The 21,806-nt window shown below is 39.7% G+C and overlaps 1 protein-coding gene and 1 long non-coding RNA gene across 2 annotated transcripts in view; one reads left to right on the top strand and one right to left on the bottom strand.

Moving 5' to 3' along the window:
- Positions 1–15,915, bottom strand: part of BCL2L11 (BCL2 like 11) — a 189,589-nt gene extending 173,674 nt beyond the window's left edge. The window contains exon 1 of the mRNA XM_063443674.1: positions 15,769–15,915. The gene's annotated coding sequence lies outside the window, so the exon portion shown is untranslated. The remainder of the gene's footprint in view (positions 1–15,768) is intronic.
- LOC134587360 (uncharacterized) overlaps positions 1–21,806 on the top strand; it is a 748,302-nt gene that overhangs the window by 668,980 nt on the left and 57,516 nt on the right. The window lies entirely within an intron of this gene.

Here is a 21,806-nt window from a genome sequence, read left to right as displayed (position 1 = left end):
AAAAAAAGTTTGGGTCACGTTAGAGGTTTAGAAAATTCAGGTTACGGGGGCGGAGCCTGACTGCCGAGCATGGTAGACGTGCTGTACATCAGCTCCTGCAAGAAACGGCGATATTGGGGATAAATACCCCTAACACCAACTCACCCACAAGTCAGAGGACACAAGACGAGCTGGGGAAACCCGGGGGCATTAAAGGAACCCACAAGAGAGACTCTCAATACCCGGGATCCCATGCAAAGCACACGGGGCCTACATGCGGCCGAGCCAGGGAGAGACGGCCGCTCTCCTGGATGGCAACACCGCAGACACGACCTCCAGTGCACTGGCCTTCCTCCCCCCCGGGCCGGTGTGGGTCATCCCGGACCGCACTCGACATTCACAAGAACCAGCAGAAACAGCAGCACAAGCCTGATCCAGACACACGAGACCGCAAGCCCCTACAAGGCACACCTAAAAATGGCGGCTGGCAGCGGGACATGCGGCCGACACAGCTGCAACGGAGTGAGCCCATGCAGAGTATAGAGGCAAAACCGAGCCGCTTCTGGAATGCTCGCATAAAGCGGCAACAAGCAGCCCTAAACAAGCTACCTACGCTACAGACGACGGGCGAGCGGAGCCGCAGGAGGCGGGGGACGAGAGAAATGCCCTCGGGCACAACGCCACTCCGAATACTCACCCACATACTACGTAGCCCACCTGGACACCTTGTCAAACGCAATGTGGCAGGACGCCGAGACCCAGCGACAAACACACACCATTTCCATAAAGGGGGCATCGGCTGAAAGAGACTATGCTGGGGGCCTCAAGACCTCGCAACAGCAGGCCACCGTCGGCAAACTTGCCCCGCCAAGCCACAATAGCGACGCTAAAGAACTTCTTGAGCATCAGGACACCCAGGTGGACATTAAGCTTCTATACTATACCTATGCCTTAAGCATTGGCCAGTATTGTTTACTGCTGAGGCGTTTAAGCACTGTACTTTTCTTCAGCAGGTTACACTCACTGTAGGGATAGGCCAGGTGCGGATCACTGTCGCCCCGTGCACCACACTCAGCATAGAGCTCAGCCTTGCCTTAGCAACTTGTAACTTGCCCAGCTTGCGACTTTACACAACACCACTAGGCTACCAACTCACTGTCTATAAATGCCAGCCTGATAATCTGAATGTCAATTGCTATTACGCCTGATATTGCTGGAAACACCAAACATAACCAATCGCATTAAAGATGTATTGGCTCCATGTCATATCTATGTTATAGAAACCGAGTTACTTATCAACGCTAGCCTATTATACTTAACGTCGATAGAATCTCAATCTATAATCTGCCTAAATAGCATGACTTAAGCTTGTTCGTAAATATAAAACTAGTGCATTGTACTACCATACCCCATTGCTCTCCATGTTATGTACTCTTTGTTTTGAAATATGCATCTGGATTGCCTTTGGGGTACCACATGCCTGTATGTTACCCTCATATGCACTGCAAAAATAAAGAATTAAAAAAAAAGAAACTTGAGGTTACAATTTGTAGATGGTTCATGGTAATGTTAGATTTTAGGGTTAGGCTAGGAATAAGGAGAGTAACAAGTGTGAGGTTATTCTAAGGATTATGGAAGTTTAACTTCGATATTAGTGGTAGATTAATGGTTATGGGGAGTTCTATTAGTGATTACTTGTAGGCCAAGGGTTCTGGTAGTTTAAGTTAGAGGTTATCCTCCGAGTTGAAGGAGTATTAGATATTAATTGTATGCTTGGCGTTCATCATCTTTAGGATACCAAACTGTAGTGGTTATAGCACAGAGCTGAGAGGAGGCAGGCAGTGGCACCAAGGCGGACCCCAGGTAAGAAGTTAAGGGAACACAATAGTGTCTCATAAATGTAAATATGTATTCCTGACACTATAGGGTACTGACCCCTCAGGGTCACAGCCACTGAAGGGGTGTTTAGCCCCGCAATGAAAACTTTAGTGTATCATCAAAACGGCAATGTTTGACATTGCCGGAGTAAAACGCCAAGGTCACTGCTACTAGACCACTTCAGTAGTCTAACATGGAAGGTACCATAACAACTACAGCACACTTTAGTGGTTATTGGTGCTTGGAGTGTTGGGTTTGGGTTATTGAGAGTAATTTTAAAGTTATTCTGGGGGTTAAAGCTATTGGGTTAGTACAGGGTTAGGCTATATTTATTGAAGTAAAGGTTAGAGGTTAAGAAATTGGCATATTATTTATTTTTATTTCATTAATCAGAGCTTGACTGAGAATGGTGGTCTTTCAATCACCTATGATGCCATGTGCACACCTTAGCAGGTAGAATGCAAAACTTAGATTGATAGGGGGCCGCTGAAGTATACTGGTACCCAAAACACAAGCACACCTGGGCATTTGTGTTTACTCCAGTGGTACTCTAACACATTTGATGCAATCATAGATCAAGTGGCTCTGATTCAGCACTACTGCAGTCATACAGCAAATAAATATTATTTATACGCTTCTGTGAAGAATACTGAAATGGACCTTGTGCAGGATTTATAGAGAACTTCAAAGCCAATATTCTGATTCATGCACGTTTTAGGACATTAAGTACCAGTTGGAACTAGGGAAGACTGAATTTCACCAATTACTGCAACCAATGAATTTCTCATGAATGGCTCCACAAGGTAGCATTTATATATTAACAGGAAGAAATAAATCATTCATGATGAAGCAGTCATATGAATAGATGAGTTCATGCAGTCACACAATGCGCATTGTTAGGTGGCACCTTACATGCGCAATCTTTACATGGTCAGGTAGGGGCACATAGCGCAAGCAAACAATGAAAATTGAGTCATCCATAGTCAGGACAAAAAATTAAAAATCAAAAACATCTATTAAAAGGGTTCCAGTGAGTATCCTGGCCATGCAAGTACTGGGATGTTTTCAGCTTCCAGGAATTGTGTACAGATCCTTGCAACATGGAACTGCGGGCATTATCATGCTTCAACATGAGGTGATGGTCGTGGATGAATGGCACAACAATGGGCCTCAGGATCTCATCACAGTATCTCTGTGCATTCAAAATACCATCAATAAAATGCACCTGTGTTTGTTGTCCATAACATACGCCTTCCCATACCATAATCCCACCGCCACTATGGGCCACTCGATCCACAATGTTAACATCAGCAAACCGCTTACCCACGCTGTCTGCCATCTGCCCTGTACAGTGAAAACCAGAATTCATCCATGAAGACAACACCTCTCCAAAGTGCCAGACGCTATCGAATGTGAGCATTTGCCCACTCAAGTTGGTTATGATGACGAACTGCAGTCAGGTCGAGACCACGATGAGGACGACGAGCGTGCAGATGAGCTTCCCTGAGATGGTTTTTGACAGTTTGTGCAGAAATTCCTTGGTTATGCAAACTGATTGTTGCAGCTGCTGTCCGGGTGCCTGGTCTCAGACAATCTTGGAGGTGATGCTGGATGTGAAGGTCCTTGGCTGGTGTGGTTACAGGTGGTCTGCGGTTGTGAGGCCGGTTGGATGTACTGCCAAATCCTCTAAAACGCCTTTGGAGAAGACTTATGGTAGAGAAATGAACATTCAATTCACGGCAACAACTCTGGTGGACATTCCTGCAGTCAGCATGACAATTGCACGCTCCCTCAAAACTTGCGACACCTGTGGCATTGTGCTGTGTGATAAAACTGCACATTTCAGAGTGGCCTTTTATTGTGGCCAGCCTAAGGCACACCTGTGCAATAATCATGCTGTCTAATCAGCAACTTGATATGCCACACCTGTGAGGTGGATGGATTATCTCGGCAAAGGAGAAGTGCTCACTAACACAGATTTGTGAACAACATTTGAGAGAAATAGGCCTTTTGTGTACATAGAAAAAGTCTTAGATCTTTGACTTCAGCTCATGAAAAATGGGGGCAAAAACAAGTGCTGCGTTTATAATTTTGTTCAGTGTATATTGCTTTTATATAGCTCCCGGTGTCTGAAGCTCTTGATTTTTCTTTTTTCTTCCATTTGGGTGGATACATTTGCTTGCTGGATACTCCAGTTGATTTGAAGGGAGGCTTATAGCTTGCAGGAGTACATAGCTGCACAGTATTCTCAGCAACCAAAAATACCTACACTCAAACAATATAGTCCAAACAGATAGACTTATCCAGGCCATATATGAGAAGATAAAAAGAAAACACAGAACCACAAAAGAGTGGAGTCTCATTTTTCAAATGACTCCACTTAGGGAGAGTTTTAGCTCATTGCAAACTAATCCCAAACACATAGAGACTACCAATTCTCCTTCTTACACTTCTGCATTGAGGGTTTTCATCCAACCAGGATCACAGTGATAGGCTGAAATCGGGATTGTCACATGTCTTTCATGTCGCATGACTTTAAAAAGATGAGATAAGCATATAAATCATGATATTAAAGTGTGAGTGTCAGAGAGGTAGTTTTACGTAGCAGGGGCACCCTCTTATTTTTGAACATTCTATCTACGGTTATCTAGACAGATTAGGATCTAAGGGTTTAATTAGTAGATCGTCTAAGTTGTTGGAAGGAGAGTTGGATGCTCAAAAAATTCCTCCCATTGTCAAATGGGAAAAGGATCTCAATTTATCTTCTACCCCTTTCGAATGGTACCAAGCTACTATCCAATTTAAAAAAATATCCATTGTATATATCTGTTAGAATTACATCTAAAGATTACATACAGATGTAAGTTACATACATTACATAAAATATATGAAAAATATTCACCTCTATGTTGGAGATGTAAAAGAGAGACTAGCACGATAATTCATATATGGTATAGTTGTGATTTATTAAAAGATATCAAAGTCCGTATCTCCTCCTTGATCTCAGATCTAATTCTGGATACTATATTACTTACACACTCCATACCCTTTTTTAAAAATCCTTTGAAATCTGACAAAAACATGGAGGGGACTCACCCATTCTTCCCAAGCCCCATAACCACTACAATAAATTGTAATGGTTATTGCAATTGGAGTTTCCCTTTAAGCACTGCATGCACATAACAGGGAGAGAGATCACCTTCAACCATCAGCAAAACTCTAGCTAGTCATTTGTTGATAATTTTTAAAGTTGTATAATATGCAAATACTGGGTGCACTCTAAAAATAAAATATTGCGGGGGCGGAGCCTAACTGCCAAGCAGGACAGACGTGCTGTGAATCAGCTCCTGCACAAAGCGACAAAACTGGGGATAAATACCCCGAAAACAGACACGATTCTGAGCCGGAGGGCACACAAAGAGTCAAGGGACCCAAGGGGCATCGAATGAACCTACAAACAAGATTTACACTGCCCGGGAACCCGACCAACAGCACATGGGGCCTACATGCGACCGAGCCAGGGAGAGGCGGCCGATCTCCTGGATGGTAAAGCCCTATGCACACTCGCCTCCTTCCCCCCCCCCCCTCTGGACCGGTGGGGGTCAGCCCGGTCCACACGCAACTCAAATAGCAAGCAGCATAAGCCTGACCCTGAACTGCAAGGCTGCAGACCCTTACAGAGTGCAACTAAAATGGCGGCCGGCGAAGCGACTCACATGGCGAGCACACACTCGGCACAAATGCCAAGGAAAGCACCCCTACAGAAGCTAGAGGCGATACTGAACCGCTTCTGGGACACACTCATGAAGCGGCAACAAGCAGCCCGAACCATGACACCTGCACCACCGACGCTGGGTAAGCGGACCCACGGACGGCGGGGAGTGGAGGGAATGCCCTCAGGCACAACGTCGCCTCAACTACTTATCCACACGCAATCTAGCCCACCCGGGCTGCAGGCCGAAGGGCAGAAAGCCCCAAAGCACCAGCCACACTGGCGGAGGAACAAGATACGCAAGCGACAGGAAAAGACCAGCTCCCCTGTCACTCCCGCACGTGGAGGAAACCAGGGACCCGAGCGGTAACCGAGTTAGTGGCAAGAAAGTGCAGGCCTCCAAGCCAGCCTGGGGCGGGAGGGACACCTCCACAGACACCCGCACAGCAGCAAGAAGCAGAACCCCAGTGCCGGACGTACACTACATTTGCAAGGAAGGTATCGGGTGAAAGAGACTCTGACAGGGGGCCAGTGAACTCACTACAAAGGGACACTGAAGAAATGCAATCCCCATCCCCAATATAGCACCGACCAGCATAAGCTATGCTCTTATAATATTTTTGGTTTATAATATTTTTGTTTTTTTCTCAGCATTAGACTTACCTACTGTTCTCTCTACATATTGTGGGGCTCAAGGTACATTAAGCATAGTGGCCCAATATATCAGTATAACCTTGCAAGTCTCCATATGCCACTTTATCACACTGCTATTGTGTCTTAAGCCTCAGTCCATAACATGTGTGAAAAGCTTGTCAATTTTATTCTTTTCTATTAGTCGTAATACAAGACCTGCAAATCACATTATAAGCATAAGTATACTTATTCATGTTACTCAAAGTTATATGCATACCTAACCTAGCATGTCATAGTATTCTAAATACAAAAATGTGCAAGATATCTCCAAGCCATGTTTATGTTACATCAAATGAAAATAGAGCTTGTGGAAGCTATTGTGGCTGTGCAAGCACTGTTGTAATTCTTATGCACAACAAAAATAAAGAAATTCAAACATTGCAGGATAAAACCTCTTAAATACAGGTGCACAAAAAAATATAAGAAATAGTTTTAAAAATACAGCACTAAAATGCATTGTACATGCAGTATATCTTCTATAAAAACAGTAGGACAAATGCTCCCTTATGATTATATAAACAAATGTAATAGCTGAACTATACAATGTTTATTCAACAAAGCTTGTCAATCTCTCTCTCCAAAAGCAGTGTAATATCAATCAGTTGATAGAAACAATATTGCAGTTTTCAGAGGCGATCACTTAGTAGAAGTTCATTAAGCAGCCACCATATTTCCAATTTTACCTTAAAGGGACACTCCAGACACCCAGACCACTTCGGCTCATTGGAGTGGTCTGGGTGCCAACTCCCACTACCCTTAACCCTGCAAGTGTAATTATTGCAGTTTTTTTTTAACTGCAATAATTACCTTGCAGGGTTAAGTCCTCCCCTAGTGGCTGTCTATTAGACAGCCACTAGAGGACACTTCCTGCTTCATAGCACAGGTTTTCTGTGCTAGAGCGTCGCTGGACGTCCTCACGCTGTGTGAGGACCTCCAGCGTCGCTCTATTCCCCATAGGGAAGCATTGAAATTCATTTTCAATGCTTTCTTATGGGGTGCGCTAATGCGCATGCGCGGCATTGCCGCACATGCGCATTAGGTCTCCTTGGCCGGCGGGCGAGATCAGTCTCGCCCACCGGCCGACGTAAGCAGAAGGAGGAGCGGCGGGGGAGGAGGAAGCAGCGACGTGGGACCTGTCGCTGCCCCTGGTAAGTCACTGAAGGGGTTTTCACCCCTTCAGCAACCGGGGATTGGGGGGTGGGAGGGAGAGGGACACTCCAGTGCCAGGAAAACGGATCGTTTTCCTGGCAGTGGAGTTTCCCTTTAAATGAATACTATAAATAAGCATCAAAACTATTTTAGCTCAATTAGGCAGTTTTAGTGTATAGGTCATGCCTGTGCAGTCTCACTGCTCAAATTCTCTGCGATTGAGGAGCACTTATATTTAGGTTTATGTAGCCCTCTCCACACCTCCCCTGGCTGTGAATTAGACAATCTACATGAAAAAATGGTTTAATTTTCAATTAGATGTTAGCATGCCTTAAAGGTTTTATATCCTGCTCTGTAAATTGAACTTTAATCACACACAGGAGGCTATTAAAAGGAGATACGAAATTCTAAACTAAACAGACTGTGCAGTAAAGGAAGTTTAAACATAATATCTCTCTTTACAGGAAGTGTTTGGGAAAGCTTTGTAAGTCACGTGCAGATAGGTGTGACTAGGATTGCATAAGCAAAGTGATTTAACTCCTAAATGGCAGAAAATTGAGCAGTGAGAGTGCAGGTGCATGATATATACACCGAAACCACTCCATTAAGCTATAGGCTGTTTTGGTGCATATAGTGATCCTTTAAGCAAGCATAAAAACTGCATAGCAAAATACTGTTTATTTGGGTAAATGCACTATAAGATGATGAAAACCCTTACATTGTAAATCATGAGCTTATTGCCATGATTCACTAAACGTGCATTGTGCAAACACACGGTGAGCAGACAGCTGATTACACCTCCGTAACAAATGTCTAAATCTTAGACCTCCATCTCGGGCTAGGAAGTCCTGAACTGGAAGGGTGCCAGAATGGGAGCAGTTCTGTACTGGTCTCAGTGCAAATGTGGATAGTGTGCTACTTCAAAGCATTTCGCTCATGCAGTTGGGCTTTTTTAAGATAGAGCAAGGCCGAATAAATACCCTCCATACCAATCGGTTCTTAAAGTCACGGTTATGTCTTAAACCATTAAAAGGAAAGGCAGAGTATCACAAAACAATAATCTATATCATCAGTGTAAGTATATATATTTTTTTTTTTTTTTTTTTTTTTTTTTTTTAAAGATTAAAAGAAGAAAATCTAAATAAAAAAAACTTAAATTACAAATCATAATTAACAATACATTAGAAACATCAATGAAATATATTTCAAAACCACACAAAATGAATATACATTAGTACACATTCATATTACTACTAAAACTATTATTTTGCCCCACATATAATACAATGTTGAATCCCTTGTATTATATTATTATATTTCCAGTAAAGATGTTTTGCAATGATAATCTTAATATTATCCTCATCCAAAATAATAAATAAATAAATAGATGCAAGAATATTGCCCCATGTAATAATCATACTAACACAGCAAATTTCACAAAGACCTAGTTCTGGCTGTATATGGCAATTCGTCTCATAAATGTGATGTACTTCAAATAGCGTAATATTATTCCATCTTTTCATTCAACCATAAGGGTGCAAGACATGTCAAACTAAAAATCCACAACATATCTTATTGTAAATGTCTAGTGCCAATATCCCCTCCACCCCAATGGTAAATAAAAAAATAAAAAAATGAATGCCTTAATTCTTCAAGACGCTAGGATTCCCTCCATCGACATCAGTACAACAGACGACAAGGAATAATTCTCATAGCTCCTTTACATTAGCAACATGTTCTCCTAATCACACTTTTCATTCTCCTTGCTAGTCCACGGGGTCAACTTGTCATTTACAGGGACAAGTAATGACATTTAATCATATTAATCCAATTTATTCATATCGGTCTGCAAAATTAGTCTTATACTATTAATTCAAAAAGGTGTCTATTTTCCCATACTACCTTGCAAATACGACAGTTGCCACACCTAGAAAAAATCTTTATGTCCCCCCAAATAATGATTATCTCTACGAGGCATAGTAAAGCTCTGTACCAATTTGATCCTTAAACTAGGGGCTTAAAAACTACCTGGGATTTTTGTGCCAAACAATCCTCTAATGGAAAGTGCCAATGTGTTCTACTAATTCGTGTTATTCGATTTAACATTGTAATAAAGTTAAAGTAAAGAAAAAAAAAATATTGATGGGCACATATAGGTCCCTACTCCATGATTCATTTAATCCTTTTTAGGTTCCAGTAGTTTAACTTTCTCCTCCATCTGAACTTTTTGTAAAGCCTCCTCTAAAATTGCTAAATCAGAATACTTTCCTAAAAACTGATGTTTCAACCTAAATGCTAGTTCTTTAAAACCTTAAAATTCAGTGCAATGTTGGTGAATCCTTTTAATTTGCTCCTAAGGGACATTTTTAAACATGGTTCATGGTGGTAACTAAAATATAAACAAAAACTATTTACATCAGCTATTTTTGATTTCTAAAGTTCTGAATATAACAGATTTTCAATATACAGTTCCAAATCTAACCTCCACTTTAAAAGGGCTATATTTCTAAGCAACTGAAATTCCTATAGTATTAGAATGAAATGGAATAAAAAAACAAAGTTCAGACACCTGTCCATTCCATATAAAACAAACACAAAAAAACAAACTGTCATCTATGTAGCGTTTGTAGAGGACCAGGTCTGCACAGCTATGCCCCAGCCAAAATCTCTAGTTTTTATAAATTATTAAAAGAACTCTTGATTGCCTTTGAAAAAGGGCAACACAGCCCTATCTACTGAATCTCATTTAGTTTAACCCAGCCTAATTCATGCTAAAATAGTAAAACTGGGATTATAGCCAGTTGGAGATTTTTTTTTTCTCTTCCAAATCTGCTATTGTTTCCCCTCATGGATATTTACTTAACTGTAAATTGCAGCGAACTCAGAATCGATTTGCCAAGTTTAACCCCTTGAGGACACGACATGTCTGACATGTCATGATTCCCTTTTATTCTAGAAGTTTGGTCCTTAAGGGGTTAAGGTAAAATGTTAAAATGCAGGTGTGTTTGCAGCCCATCTATCCTCCTGTTAGAATACAAGTCTCTAATGAATTCTCAACAATCCCTGTATACTCTAGACATGTCTGTGACAAGATTTCAAATTAAGTTTTACAGTTTATATGCTTTTTAGAAAACAGCAATAATGTGACTAAAAATATATTCAAAGTGGAAAATAGTCTACTCTGTAAAGAACAGGGAAGTGATAATTAGCAAAAGATAGATAGCCTGTTGTGCATATATAATAGTCAGCCATTGTTTTTGTCTGAAAGCTGACAACTCTATGAGAAATATGTCCCTGTATGTGTATCATATATTGGTGTCAACAAATGCACTTTACACCAGTTAAATAAAATACACCTAAAAATAAGTATGGTAAATTCTGATTCAATATTTACAGACTTTTATTAGTGTGTTGTAATTAGTGTGTTGTAATATAGCCTCCAGTACCCCTGGGAATGCAAACCCCAGGTAACAAATCATCAATTTTCACACTAGGCATCCAATGGCAAAATGATATCTACTGCAACAGACATTTTGAGTGGTGAAAAAAAAATAAAAGGGACTTTCGACATACCACGCCTCCTAATTAAACTGGGTCAGATTAGCCGAACCGAAAGCATGGCTGACTTACAGAATGTTTCTAGATACACTATTTTGACCTGAACTTTGAAATTTGCCTTGTTTTCACTTTGAATTCTCACTCTATAGTAAATAACTTTGTAAGTGTTCTCTTACCTTAAGAGGAACTGAAACTTGACCTGAACTCATTTGTGACAATTTTCACCTAACTTTAACTTATTCCATCCCAACAGGCCCCTGAATGCCAGCTAAACCTTTTCTGTGTCCCTCAGCACACTGCTGTCACCTACCAGATTTTTTTTTACTATTATGTATACGTATCTGTTTTATTTAACACATGGATATTAGTGAGGTGTAAAAGATTAATTTACAGTAAATATATAACTCTACACCTCTGTTCTTTGCCTAGCAGTCAACATAGAGTAAACATAGAGAAGAGGAGAGCTAAAAAATGTCCCTATTTCTCCTTGTCATTTGCAATGTTCGCCCTGGCTTTGCCTTGTCTGAACTGGATTGTGATGTAACTTGTTAAGTATTTAGTATAAATGTAAAAGAAAACAGAGCATTTTATGAAAATTGTCAATGTTTTCTGTCACTCAAACTGTATTAAATGGTGTAACTTCCCCTTAAGGTGACATGTGACATGTCATGATTCCCTTTTATTCCAGAAGTTTGGTCCGTAAGGGGTTAAACAACAAGAGAGACAAAACAAAGTGGAAAGATCTCACTGCAAACTATGAAATAAATAAATGTACTAACAGACACATACAGCCACCCACACAGAAACACAAGTAGCCAGGCCTCAGTGTCAAGGTACTAACTTTCAGATTTGTTTGCCACCATTTTCCATCCAGATGCCATTTTCCGGTTTCCCATACTGACTACAAAGTGTTTCTGCATCCCACATTTCTTATTTAAATCTCAACAATGGACAAACATTTATGTTAATGATTGCATGTTCTAGGTCTCCCCGTGGGATTCCATCTCCCACTAACTGTACACAGTTGACCAATTTAATATTTTTGTCATTGCCTGTAGTGTTGGTGTACACAGAATATACCATCATTATTCTATGATAGAGTCTATCAAATATGTAAGCACATCTTTTAAACACACAAATAAATAACATACATACACACACACACACACACAAATAAGTTCTGCGCTCAAACTTCCACTACTCATGTGCAGCAGCAATGACCATAGCACACATCAGCATCAATACATACAAAACAAGCAAAGAAAAAAAAAAAAAAGAGTTACCTGTGCTCTAGCCCAAATCCTTAAATAAATTGAGGTTATTTAGTAAATAAGTGAATATATACTTTCAAAAAGATTACATTTTTAGAAGAATAAATCTTTAAACTGTATTTTGTGGCTAACTATTCATTTATCATTTGGCAAATGGCCCTGTGAACGGTTTGTAAAGATGGGTAAATTGAGTTTGTGTTCATGTGTCCATCATGATAAGGTGACAGAGAAATATCACACGTTTAAAGCATTGTTTTGACCTTTTCTGTGTTATTGTAAATGCCTGCTGTTGGGCTACTGTTTTCGGTTTATGAATGCAAAGCAATGTTTAGCATGTAGTGCCAACCTGTTAATAGCAAGCCTTCTATTCAGACAGACACCTAAGCCACAAACACCACAATCAGATTTGTGAAGGCATATTTTAATGGCTTATTTTGGCTCCCACTCTACTTTCTGGTCTATAGTTTGTATATGTATTTAGACAGAGCATTGTCTGAGTAAAACTTGCTTCACTGTGAGAGAGACAGTAATGTAGGAAGAGAAAATGGTAAACGTTATGAGTACATTTTCTGTGGGAGAGTCAAGTCTATAGTTGACAGCTATAAGTTGAGATCATTTTTGTATTATATCATTACAGTTCCTGCTTTGTACAATAAGTGGAGTAACAAACAAGTAGTTGCAACAAAACAAGTTGGACATAACAGGAACACATGGTGGTGAGTGCACTGCCTGCTCAGAGTGTTGCAGAGTCATTGTACAGAACATTATTAGCCATCTTTATTGCTTCTTGCTAAGATAGTAGATGACATAGAATGCCCTTTAAAGAAGTGCTGAAGGAGAACATATTGTGTGTGTATGTATAGTGAGCTGGTAAGCAGGAATATATGTTTTTTATGCAATAGCCTTGTTCCCCAAACTTGTAACTTGCTCATCTTTAACTTGCCACTGTTACCTTGGTAGAGGAGAGGTATGACAGAAAGTGCACATGGGGCAATGTACTGAACAGGGAGCCATCACCATGTAAGCTAAGGGACCATTCTAAGTTTTGATTTACTTTACTTACAGTTTGAGACAGCATAACCCTGTATCTGGGCTCCCTTAATAGATCTGACTTGTAAACTCAGAATGACATGATGGTTGCAGTACACAACTCAAAACACCAAATCACAAGAGACTATATACATATATCCAGGAATACACTAGGTTAAATTTAGATTTACTTAGCCTGTCTGTCTTAAAGGAAAATAGCTGAAAGTTGACTAGTTATACGTAACTAGCCCTCGATAAATCTGGCCAAGCGTATAGCACTTGTTCTGCAGTAATTGTGTATCTATCTTGTTTGGCCAGACTTGTTCTACATTTTTTGATCTCTCGGATACTCTGACAGATGAGAGGAATTCCCCCACCCTGTACAGCAGTGATCAGTCATCACTCCGCATGTCCTGGAAGCTGTATTTTCTCTTACCCAGGTATACGCACAGTATGCTGATTAGATGTCTGGAACTGTACAGACACACCGGGAGATCTCGATCACTGAGCTCCACCCTGAAGCAGATAGTTCAACCCCCCCTCCCCGGGCCCCCTGACAGGGCTCTGCGCCTCAATGATCAGAGCCAACTGTGAGGCGACACTTGTCAGACTGGGGCTGATCACTGGGGAGCAGGGAACTGAGAGCTCAGAGCAACTCAGCCGCTGTCACCCTTACTGTCACCCCCACGCAGGGCAGCTCAGCCACTGATATCCTCACTTCTACCCTCACTTAGAGAAGCTCTGCCACTGAGATCTTCACTGCTACCCTCACTTAGAGAAGCTCTGCCACTGAGATCCTCACTTCTACCCTCACTTAGAGAAGCTCTGCCACTGAGATCCTCACTGCTACCCTCACTTAGAGCAGCTCAGCCACTGTCACCTTTACTGTCACCCTCACTCAGAGCAGCTCCCTCTCTGCCGTGCACCGTGCTCACTCAAAGCCAGATGCGCTAAGTGACGCTAAGCAATATCCAGTGCACAGAACTAGTTCGGTATTCTATAGGACTCTATTTTATTTGGCTTTGTAATTTTTTTTTATTTTATTTTTTTTTAAATAAGATTTTACACACGCTAATGTAACATCCACAATATACACTTACAGAGAGTTCAGAAAACCCATTTCAGTTTCCACTTATCATACATAATATACATAAATCGCCAACAAAAGTACCAATGACTCATGTATGTTTCACACTAAGGAACTCAACATTATGTGCTCCACATAGCTATATATGTATAAAAGATATATAAAACCAGAGCACAAAGTAAAGAAAGGATAATAATATGAATTCCGGGTCCCTCTGGTCGCATAACTCAAATTACTGCATCACGTTTTATCCAACATAGGAATACATTGCACTAAACTTACTAAATATATAGGGATGCTTTGTACTGCGTTGAATCCATGGGATGCTCTGTGTAATAGTGTAGTGGGGTGCTGGATACTATGTATTGTAGCAGGTTACTATGTATTGTAGTGGGGTGCTGGATACTATGTATTGTAGCAGGTTACTATGTATTGTAGTGGGGTGCTGGATACTATGTATTGTAGCAGGTTACTATGTATTGTAGTGGGGGTGCTGGATTCTATGTATTGTAGTGGGGGCTATGGGGATGGTCTATATTGCACTATACAATAGCACCTGCTATATATAATGTGACCATCCTCACAGTAACTTGTCAGTCATAATACATTAATATACAACCCTTCATTATGTGCTGATATCTAACAGTTAACTTGGCACTCTACCCTCCCCATAACTCTCCATCTTGCCGGCAGTGTGCAGATATGTCAGCCTGCCTATATGATAAAAGGTCATGGCACTACACTACCAGTGTGGAGGTGGGGGGTACCTATGAATTGCTCGGCTGCAGCAAAGTCTGGAAGTAGTGCAATAAGCAGCAACATTCCAATAGTTTCCATGGTGATTGCTCCATCCTTAGAACTTTGCCGTAGGCTCGATTTTAGTCAATCCTCCTCAAATTGTAGCTCTAGAGCTGGGATGATAAGGATCTATGACAATCATAAAGCAAGTTTCGATAGTTGTTCTCATACAGCACAATGTATAGTTCGCCTCTAGAATTGCCGAACAATTGATAAAGTAACTGATTAAAAGAAAAAATAAACTGTCGTTACATTGACTCCTGAGGACTGTAAGTCCCATCAAGCTCAGTATCTGGCAGGCTGAGTTTGTAAGTTGCAGCAATGGTACCCGGGCCGGCGCACTGGGGGGGACCTCATGTTTATTGAGATGCTGATGATTGCCCTTTCTATGCCAGAGGGCAGTGTAACGCCTTGAACTCCCGCCTGGCACCAAATCCCCAGCTTTCGTGGAACTGCAACTCCTATGATGCTTTGCCAGCCTTAACACTGACAAAACATTATGAGAGTTGCAGTCCTTCGGCCATTCCTTCCTTAAGACACAGATACAGTGTAACACTACTATACATTGCGCAATATGTATCACTCTCATTAGGTTAAATTAAAGGGACACTTACCTTGGCCGAAACACATCTCCCTGGGATTTTTGGAGAACAGAGTACATCCTCATTGCTGAAGCCCCCCGGGTCCCCAGATCAGTGAATCCCCAGCTTGCCCTGCTCGTAGTCCTATAGGCAGCGATCACACGGCGACAACCTCAGCTAACCTCGCTGGAGGCAGGCGTTCTGTGGATGGAACACTGCGAGTATTCGAAAGACTGTGCGTCTCAGCCAATCAGAGAGCTGGGCGTGTTAATTCCGCTCCGCCTGCCTTCCTGTATAGATCGATGATTGGTAGTTGATTAACCCTTCCCTCAGCGTTACATTTTTTTTTCAGGTATGGGGGAGGGGCAATAGATAGTTAAGAGGAGGTGAGATGGGGGAGGGGGAGGGATAAATATATAATGGAGGGAACGAGATGTGCTGTGAAAATAATTATATAAGTGATTAAATCTCACTATCCCTGGATGCAGTGACTAAGTCTATACAGTAAAGCTGCAGTGGGTAAAATACTAATTTCATTTTCACTTTGGAAACAATGTAACCATATAGGCAGCCAATAGCAAGTTTAACATAAAGGGAGTCTGTGAATAAGGAATGAGTCACAGCAAAGCCCCGCAAGTGGCGCAATCACCATAGCAACCAAGGAATGTCCTTTCAGATCTCTGCCCCACAACTGCCCATTTACTATAACCATCAAATAAATATATATATTAATGTTAACATTAAAGCCCGGATCAGACAGGCAGCCACAGTAGGAAGTGTTTATTAGATGTGTTAATACCGTGAGATTTACTAAGCGGACAGTGGAATCAGCCAAAACAAATGCACTAATTGACAGGAATTTACCAATATACAGAGATCACAGTAATAATGTATGGTGCACACACTGATCTCCTTGATCAAATAATACTGAGATCCGGGAAGAGATACTAATACTAGTAACATCCTAAATAATTGGGTTTAATGTGCATGTCTGTGCTTTTTATTAATGTAAACGGATTATTTCATGATTCTATCTTTTTGAATTTATTTTTGCTGTTCTCCAAAAATACCTTTCACCCCATCGTTAAATCTCTCTGTGAATATAATAGGTATTGGTGTTTAATATGAGTTATCGGGGTTGTTCACCGAATTGAGGATTCAGAGGGAATTTCAAATGTAAGGTAAAGAATAGCCGAATAGGCAAAATAGCTGTGTTTATAGTTCTGTATTGAGTTCGACTGCTCTAAACTTACATTTGAAATTCACATCGAATTCTAACTTTAGTAAATAAGCCTTAATTTATGCGTTGTCATCCGTGGTGTAAACTAGTGACGTACTGCTATGTTTTATATCATAGTTAATAAAGCAGGCTATAATAAAAGTACAAGACATGTCACTGGCTCTAAGTTCAGCTAATTCACTAAATGGATTTGCATATCTCGCCATACACACAGTGTGACAGATAAGCGTGTTATTACCCAGCTGGCGGTAAACACTGTCTGATTCACTAAGGAACATGATGTTCACTCATCGTCCTATGTGATATGATTTATTACCCTGCGGGCTCTGCATGGCTCAGTATTGTTCTGTGTGACTACCAATAATAACAGATTTGTTCATCATGTCTCCTGAATATGATTAGTTTATCCGTCAAGATAAAATAGTATCTGAAAACGAATCGGTTGTTAATTAACCCTTGGAGCATCTAATTAAACTGTGAACTAACTAAAGCACATTTATCTGAATCAATCTATCTATCTATCTATCTATCTATCTATCTATCAATCAGTCTGTCTATCTATCTATCTATCTATCTGTCAGTCTGTCTATCTATCTATCTATCTGTCAGTCTGTCTATCTATCTATCTATCTATCTATCTATCTATCTATCTATCAGTCTGTCTATCTATCTATCTATCTGTCAGTCTGTCTATCTATCTATCTATCTATCTATCAGTCTGTCTATCTATCTATCTATCTATCTATCTATCTATCTGTCAGTCTGTCTATCTATCTATCTATCTATCTATCTATCAGTCTGTCTATCTATCAGTCTGTCTATCTATCAGTCTGTCTATCAGTCTGTCTATCTATCAGTCTGTCTATCAGTCTGTCTATCTATCTATCTGTCAGTCTGTCTATCTATCTATCTATCTGTCAGTCTGTCTATCTATCTATCTATCTGTCTGTCTGTCTGTCTGTCTGTCTGTCTGTCTATCTATCTATCTATCTATCTATCTATCTATCTATCAGTCTGTCTATCTATCAGTCTGTCTATCTATCTATCTATCTATCTATCTATCAGTCTGTCTATCTATCTATCAGTCTGTCTATCTATCTATCTATCTATCAGTCTGTCTATCTATCTATCAGTCTGTCTATCTATCTATCTATCTATCAGTCTGTCTATCTATCTATCAGTCTGTCTATCTATCTATCTATCTATCTATCTATCTATCTATCTATCAGTCTGTCTATCTATCTATCTATCTATCTGTCAGTCTGTCTATCTATCTATCTGTCAGTCTGTCTATCTATCTATCTGTCAGTCTGTCTATCTATCTATCTGTCAGTCTGTCTATCTATCTATCTGTCAGTCTGTCTATCTATCTATCTATCTATCTGTCAGTCTGTCTATCTATCTATCTATCTATCTGTCTATCTATGTATAAATATTTTTATCTATCTGTCAGTCTATCTATCTGGCACTCTCTTTTTTTTTTCTATCTATCAGTCTGTGAGTCTGTCTGTCTATTTATCCTTATCTGCATAGGAATATACATTTTACACATTATTTATAATTGTATGATATTTCCTTTACCAATCATCATTAAATAGTACACTGAATCCTGATAGTAATTTAATATAACATGAATTATTGTAGTTATTAAGTAAAGGACCCATAGAATTTCGCAGTTTCAGTGATTGTGACCTTGTTGTTTGGTTTATTAGTACCAGCTTGGTTTCCGGTGTATAATATATAGCAGACATGCTTTCTGTGATTGTCATGTCTGTTTGTTTCATGTACTGAGCTGTCAGACCCCATGTGTCAATGGATGGAATATCTTTATTTCAATGTATCAATGTCACAGAGTCCAATACCCTGCATTCACTGCTCTAATTAAAGCTTTTTATGGAAGGATTTGTAAAATCATTTTATTCATTTTATATATTTTAAGAATACTTTTAAAATAAAACTATAGACTATTTCTTTCTTGCTTCATATTATAAGTTATTATTTTTATTGCTAGGTTTTAAATTACCCACATCTTTCTATAATAACAGGAAACCCCAACTCCTCACCAGAAACAACCACAACGAAATAGCAAAATCTTTACTATCATAAGACACAGTCAGAATAAGACCGGGGACCACATGAAGACCCATATTAATACCGCACACAGGGACACTGAGTACACTACTGGGTGACTATACAGTGATCACTTATAGTAATATACAGGGAGCACTATACTGGGTGACTATACAGTGATCACTTATAGTAATATACAGGGAGCACTATACTGGGTGACTATACAGTGATCACTTATAGTAATATACAGGGAGCACTATACTGGGTGACTATACAGTGATCACTTATAATAATATACAGGGAGCACTATACTGGGTGACTATACAGTGATCACTTATAGTAATATACAGGGAGCACTATACTGGGTGACTATACAGTGATCACTTATAGTAATATACAGGGAGCACTATACTGGGTCACTATACAGTGATCACATATAGTAATATACAGGGAGCACTATACTGGGTGAATATACAGTGATCACTTATAGTAATATACAGGGAGCACTATATTGGGTGACTATACAGTGATCACTTATAGTAATATACAGGGAGCACTATACTGGGTGACTATACAGTGATCACTTATAGTAATATACAGGGAGCACTATACTGGGTGACTATACAGTGATCACTTATAGTAATATACAAGGAGCACGTATACTGAGTGACTAAATATACAGTGATCACTTATAGTAATATACAGGGAGCACTATACTGGGTGACTATACAGTGATCACTTATAGTAATATACAGGGAGCACTATACTGGGTGCCTATACAGTGATCACTTATAGTAATATACAGGGAGCACTATACTGGGTGAATATACAGTGATCACTTATAGTAATATACAGGGAGCACGTATACTGAGTGACTATACAGTGATCACTTATAGTAATATACAGGGAGCACTATATTGGGTGACTATACAGTGATCACTTATAGTAATATACAGGGAGCACGTATACGGAGTGACTAAATATACAGTGATCACTTATAGTAATATACAGGGAGCACTATACTCGGTGACTATACAGTGATCACTTATAGTAATATACAGGGAGCACGTATACTGAGTGACTAAATATACAGTGATCACTTATAGTAATATACAGGGAGCACTATACTGGGTGAATATACAGTGATCACTTATAGTAATATACAGGGAGCACTATACTCGGTGACTATACAGTGATCACTTATAGTAATATACAGGGAGCACTATACTGGGTGACTTAATATACAGTGATCACTTATAGTAATATACAGGGAGCACTATACTGGGTGAATATACAGTGATCACTTATAGTAATATACAGGGAGCACTATACTCGGTGACTATACAGTGATCACTTATAGTAATATACAGGGAGCACTATATTGGGTGACTAAATATACAGTGATCACTTATAGTAATATACAGGGAGCACTATACTGGGTGAATATACAGTGATCACTTATAGTAATATACAGGGAGCACTATACTGGGTGACTATACAGTGATCACTTATAGTAATATACAGGGAGCACTATACTGGGTGAATATACAGTGATCACTTATAGTAATATACAGGAAGCACTATACAGTGATCACTTATAGTAATATACAGGGAGCACGTATACTGGGTGACTATACAGTGATCACTTATAGTAATATACAGGGAGCACTATACAGTGATCACTTATAGTAATATACAGGGAGCACTATACTGGGTGACTAAATATACAGTGATCACTTATAGTAATATACAGGGAGCACTATACTGGGTGACTATACAGTGATCACATATAGTAATATACAGGGAGCACTATACTGGGTGACTAAATATACAGTGATCACTTATAGTAATATACAAGGAGCACTATACTGGGTGACTATACAGTGATCACGTATAGTAATATACAGGGAGCACTATACTGGGTGACTAAATATACAGTGATCACTTATAGTAATATACAGGGAGCACTATACTGGGTGACTATACAGTGATCACTTATAGTAATATACAGGGAGCACTATACTGGGTGAATATACAGTGATCAATTATAGTAATATACAGGGAGCACTATACTCGGTGACTATACAGTGATCACTTATAGTAATATACAGGGAGCACTATACTGGGTGACTATACAGTGATCACTTATAGTAATATACAGGGAGCACTATACTGGGTGAATAAATATACAGTGATCACTTATAGTAATATACAGGGAGCACGTATACTGAGTGAATAAATATACAGTGATCACTTATAGTAATATACAGGGAGCACTATACTCGGTGACTATACAGTGATCACTTATCGTAATATACAGAGAGCAATATACTGGGTGACTATACAATGATCACTTATAGTAATATACAGAGAGCACTATACTGGGTGACTATACAGTGATCACTTATAGTAATATACAGGGAGCACTATATTGGGTGAATAAATATACAGTGATCACTTATAGTAATATACAGGGAGCACGTATACTGAGTGAATAAATATACAGTGATCACTTATAGTAATATACAGGGAGCACTATACTCGGTGACTATACAGTGATCACTTATAGTAATATACAGAGAGCACTATACTGGGTGACTATACAGTGATCACTTACAGACTATACAGTGATATAGAATATACAGTGATCACTTATAGTAATATACAGGGAGCACTATATTGGGTGAATAAATATACAGTGATCACTTATAGTAATATACAGGGAGCACGTATACTGAGTGAATAAATATACAGTGATCAC

Source organism: Pelobates fuscus, chromosome 2 (genome assembly GCF_036172605.1).
Source record: "Pelobates fuscus isolate aPelFus1 chromosome 2, aPelFus1.pri, whole genome shotgun sequence".
NCBI classification, from domain to species: domain Eukaryota; kingdom Metazoa; phylum Chordata; class Amphibia; order Anura; family Pelobatidae; genus Pelobates; species Pelobates fuscus.
This window is presented reverse-complemented; position numbering and strand designations above follow the sequence as displayed.